This window comes from Chenopodium quinoa, unplaced genomic scaffold (genome assembly GCF_001683475.1).
Source record: "Chenopodium quinoa cultivar QQ74 unplaced genomic scaffold, ASM168347v1, whole genome shotgun sequence".
Lineage (NCBI taxonomy): Eukaryota > Viridiplantae > Streptophyta > Magnoliopsida > Caryophyllales > Amaranthaceae > Chenopodium > Chenopodium quinoa.
Window position 1 is genome coordinate 3309284 of NW_018745105.1, and position 5837 is coordinate 3315120.

Consider the following 5837-nt stretch of genomic DNA (forward strand, 5'->3'; position numbering starts at 1 on the left):
TTGAATTGTGATCCCTGATCACTAATTTGTTCGTGTGGAACTCCATATCTACAAAATATGTTTCGTTCGAGAAACTTTGCGACATGTTTAGAAGTGATATTAACGTAAGAAGCAGCCTCAATCCACTTAGTGAAGTAGTCGATGGCTACTAATACGTACTCGTGCCCTCCTACTCCTGTTGGAGAGACCTTTCCAATTATGTCAATTCCCTAAATTGAAAAGGGCCAAGGGGAAGTGAGATTATATAGTTCAGATGGTGGAAGGTGTTCTAAATTAGCAAACATTTGGCCCTCTGGACATTTCTTGACATATTGTATGCAATCATGTTCCACAGTGGACCAATAATACCCTTGTCGTGAAATTATTTTTGCGAGCATTTTACCATTCATGTGAGGTCCACAAACACCTTTGTGAGTATTCTCCAAAAGGCGTGTGGTTTCGGGTTGGTCTATACACAACTAACTTTGACCATTAGGTCCTTTTTTGCATAATTGACCATTTAATAGACCGTATTGAGCCGCAAGTGTTCGTAAGGCTCGTTGGTCTTTCGATAATGTATTTTCGGGATATGTGCCATGAGTAATATATTGGAGGATATGATCATACCAATGATTGTTTCCTTCGATGTCATTTATTTCCTCTATTGCGTTGCAATATGATGGTTCTTCTCTTCTATCAACGCATAATGACATCATATTTAAGTGATCTGGAATGTTGATCATTAAGGCTAATTTTGCTAGCGCATCGGCAAATTGATTATCATCCATAGGGAGATATTTAAAGTCAATATGTTCAAAATGCTCGATGAGTTCCTCTAGGTGTGCTTGGTATAATATCATTGTGGAGTTCTTTATTTTCCATTTTTTCAGTATCTGAATTATTATAAAACTGGAATCTCCATATACCTCTAATTTTTGCACACCTATGCTAGCTTCTGCTTCTAATCCAATAATGCACGCTTCACATTCCGCGGCATTATTAATAACCTCAAAGTCTAATTTACAGAGATTGGAGTATGTGCTCCCTCTGGACTTATGAGTAACACTCCTACGCCACATCCTTTTTGGTTGGATGCACCGTCGAAGTACATTACCCATTTGTCATCTTATGTCATGAGAATCTCTTCATCTGGAAGGTGAGTAGTTTCTGCATGACTTGTTTGAATTGGATGTTGAGCCAGAAAGTCGGAAATTACTTTTCCTTTTATTGATTTTTCTGGAATATATTTTTACTCAAATTCGGCCAACATCACCAACCATTTGGATATTATTTCTTGTATAGGTGGTTGTTCAAACAAATACTTTATCGGATTTTGTTGAGAAATCACATGAGCGGTGTGTGGTAGCATATAATGTCGTAATTTTTTAGTTGCCCACACTAATGCTAGACTCGTCTTTTCTAGAGTGCTATATTTTGTTTCATATTGGATGAATTTTTTTACTTATGTAATATATTGCACGCTCAACTTTTTCTACCTCTTGTGCTAACATGACTCCTGTGGCCGTGTCTGTAACTGTTATGTATAGCCTAAGAGGTAGTTTGGGTACTGGTGGTGCTAAAATTGGTGGACTTTTGAGATAATCTTTGATTTTCTCAAAGACCTTTTGGCATTGATCGTCCCATTCATGTTTTTCTTCTTTTTTCAATTTTTTGAATATTGGCTCACAAGTCATAGTCAATTTGTTAATAAATCGAATAATGTATTGCAATTTGCCAAGGAACCCCCTAATTTCTTTTTCTGTTTGAGGGGGAGGCATGTCAACAATTGCCTTTACTTTAGAGGGATCAATCTCAATACTGCGAGTACTTACTACGTATCCGAGTAACTTGCCAGAAGTTACCCCGAAGGCGCATTTTTGTGGATTTAATCGCATGTTATAATCTTTTATGCGAGTGAAAAATTTGCGTAAAGCTTTTATATGTCCCATTCTATCTTTGGACTTTACGATCATATCATCCACATACACTTCTATTTCTTTATGCATAATATCATGCAAGAGAGTCGTAGCCGTTCTTTAGTACGTAGCTCCTGCATTTTTTAAACCAAATGGCATGACTGTATAGCAATACGCCCCCCAAGGGATAATAAAGCACGTCTTTTCTTCGTCTTCTTTTGCCATTAAAATTTGGTTGTAACCTGCGTATCCATCCATAAAGGATAACATCGCATGTTCAACCATGTAATCTACCAATATATCAATATGTGGTAGAGGAAAATCGTCTTTAGGGCTAGCCTTATTAAGGTCCATAAATTCGACACACATGCGAACTCGTCCATCCTTTTTAGGGACTAGGACGATGTTCGCTACCTATTCTGGGTAATTACATACGCGAATGAAACCTGCGTCTAATTGTTTTTGTACTTCTTCTTTTATTTTTAGTGCGATGTCAGGTTTCATTCGTTGAAGTTTTTGTTTTACTGGTTTAAAGGTAGGGTTCAAGGGAATGGTATGTTCCGTTATTTCCCTATCTATTCCAGGCATGTCCTTGTATGACCAAGCAAACACGTCTTCGAATTCTTTGAGCGTCGATATGAGGGTCGATCGCTCTTCCGGATTTAGAGTTAAGCCAATTTTGACTTCTCTTTTGTTTTCATTAGTTCCTATATTGATTGTTTCAGTTTCTTCAATGATAGGGTTCTTTTGTTCTCGTTCATTCATTAGTTCAACCAACTTATTAATGTTATCATCTTCATTAGATTGATTATTATAGCATTCAAAAGATTCAAAAGAAGGCATATACTCGGAAATAGAGCTCATATTATTAGAATAAAAAAAAAGTACATTAAGAGAAGAATCCTTTTTGGGATCTTCATTCTTAGAACTAGAAAATAAAGACTCAGTAATGGCCACAAGGCCTAAATTTTCAGCTTCCCTAGAGTCTATAATAGATTCGTCGTCCGATTCTTCAAACATCTTCCCTTCGCCTGTGACGATTTCCAGCCTATCGCCTTTGTGATTGGTCCATTTGAAATATTTCTTCCATCCATGCTCCAAGGTTTCATTAGAAGGGGTGATCAATGAAGTTGGGTCAAAAGCTTCATCCTGGATGGCATTTTTATTGGTCATTGTAGCGACATGATTTTGCTCTAGTCCAAATAGCAAGTTGAATGCTTGCTTATCATAGCACCCTGGAGTTGGTTACTTTGATTTAACGATACTAAAATTGTTATCCAAGAAGTAGCAATCGTGAAATATTTCGAATCCAGGCTTCTTGATTCCTTCCAAAACCAATGGTTCTGGAAAGTCATAGCATGTGTAGTCTTCTCCCTCCCTAATGACGTGTCCATTAAGGGTTTGTTGATAGGATGGGAGTAAAGTGACTATCCCCTTGTTGTTGTCATCTCTACGTGCCTTTCTTTTCGCATCGTGAGACTTCAATTCTTCTTTAGTTGGTTTGTATCCCAATCCAAAGGAGAAGATTTTCTTTAGGATAGGAAGTAAGAAAGATTTCTTCACTCCTATTCCCAAAGGCATCCCAGGAAAGTAACTACTCTTAAATAAGATGTTGTTTACTATCTGGGTGGAATATGGATCAAGCTTGAAAGGTTCTTCCAAGTCTTCTTCCATTTATATTGTGCAGATTGGCTCCGCGGCGAATCCCCACATGTCCTCTTCATCATTGTCATGGTTTATTTCTAGGAGTGATTGACCGTTTATTGCTATTTTTAGTGGAGAAGCATGTATAGTCATAGGAAGCCCTTGATAGTTCAACCTAATCATTTGATGAAGTGAGGATGGTATTGAACCAAGCTCATGTATCCAAGGACGTCCAAGTAGAAGGTTGAATGTAGGTTTTATGTCCATAACATGGAATTCAACCATCTTTTGTATTAGGCCTGTGGTAATTGGTAGCTTAACAGTTCCACAAACCGATCTTCTCGACTTGTCATAGGCCCTAATGCTTTGTGTTGTTGATTGAAAATCTTTTTCTAGATTAAGGCCTAAATATTTTATAGTTCGCAATGGGCATACGTTTACAGCTGACCCATTGTCTACCAAAGTTAGAGGGATGTTATATCCCTTGCACCCTACAGTTAAGTATAATGCATTGTTGTGGGTAGTGTCTTTTGAAGGCAAATCATCATTAGTGAAAATGATTGACTTGTCAGATTTCTCGCTAGTAAGCAAGCTAACGAGATCTTGAGGGGTTGTGTCCGTGCTTACAGACAAAGCCGTTAGAGCGTTCATAAGGGAATTCCTATGTTCTTTAGAAGTACTGAGGAGTTCCCAAATGCTAACATTCGCCTTGGATTGGCGAAGTTGTTTGACCAATGGATCTTCCACCTCAAGAGGAGGTGATATTGTATTTTGTACTTGACCTTGATTTTGCGTGGTCGAAGATCCATTTGGTGGTGTGCCTGGTAAATTCGTCCAGAACGAGTTAAATGATCTATCTCGTTTGGATTAGTTGTAGGACTTATGAACCAACTTTCTTCTAGAGGCTTTGAGCGTGCCTCCATTTCAAGATGTTCCATGAGTTGAGCATGATGCCATTGTTCATCCAAGGAGAGATTTGATAAGTCTTGTGACTTCCTCAAGAAATGATCCCAATCAAGCGCTCCATTTGTTTCATTTTGTAAACAAGATGGAGGTGGGACGACGGCATACTTAGAGATATATAAGTCTTGAAAGTGGTCGTCCCATAGCCCACATACTTCATTAGTTGCCCCTATGAGTATTGTGGGTAGAGGTTCTCCTATAGGTGTGATGTAGTTCAATGGATTGAACGTATCGCTTCCCATATGGTCCTCATCAATGTGAAACACCCCCAAGGGGGACGCATTATTGTTTAGTTTAGGCGTGGGAATTCTCCCATCGTCTACCAAATCCTGCATTTTATGTTTTAAGACAAAGCAACGTTCAGTGACATGTACATTGCCTCTATGATAAGCACAATAAGCATTACCATCCCAATTAGGAAACCTTCTTTCTGGTGGAGTGGGTGGTGTTGGTCCTGTTGGTGCAAGTAAGCCTTTTTCATTTAATTTTTCTAACAATTATTTATAGCTTACAGGAAATGGAGTAAATTTTTTTTCTTTTCTTCATCTTTTCCTAGGATCATTATATTGATTTGTGTTGTGGTATTGCGTGGAGGTCGCAAATATATCAATGAAGGATGATGAGCCATCATTCCTCTTCTTGTAGTTATTTTTAGGTTGATGATGATGAGGCTTATTTGCTTTTTCTTTAGCAAGATCATCTTCAATCCTAGTAGCCACGGAATAGACCTTTTGGAAAGTGTTTAAACCAAGGTAACGTAGATGCTTGTTGTACTTTTCATGACAATTGTCAATAAACTTTTGTACTAGCTCGAGTTCGGGCGGCCTTTGGCAAGGTGGGCCGCCTTTTCTCGCCATCTACCATAGAAAGCATGGAAACCTTCATCGTCGCCTTGCTTAAGCATTTTGAGTTTACGTAGAGTGGACTTGAACTCTACGTTACTCTCATATTGGGTAATGAAAGTCGAAACTACATCTTCCCATGTTGCTTTGAATTTTGGGTCTAGCCCATAGTACCACTCTCTTGCGGTTGGGTCTAGAGACAAGGGGAAATTCAAAGCGTAAAGCTTAGGATCAACCCCCTTTAGTGCCATGGTGCCAGTAAAACACATTAAATGATTTTGTGGATTATTGGTCACCTTGAATATTGGTAAGTCCGTAGCTATGAACTTTTCCGGTAAAGCAAGTCCTGCGAGAGGAGCAAACTTTTCTGCGTCAAAGTACTTGTTCCCCATTTTAGAACGAAGAACTAGCTTCTCTAACGATTTTTCTTTGATGGATAATTGTTCCATCTTTTCTTGCAAGGCTAAAGCTTCAACATTTTTCTTACTAGCCT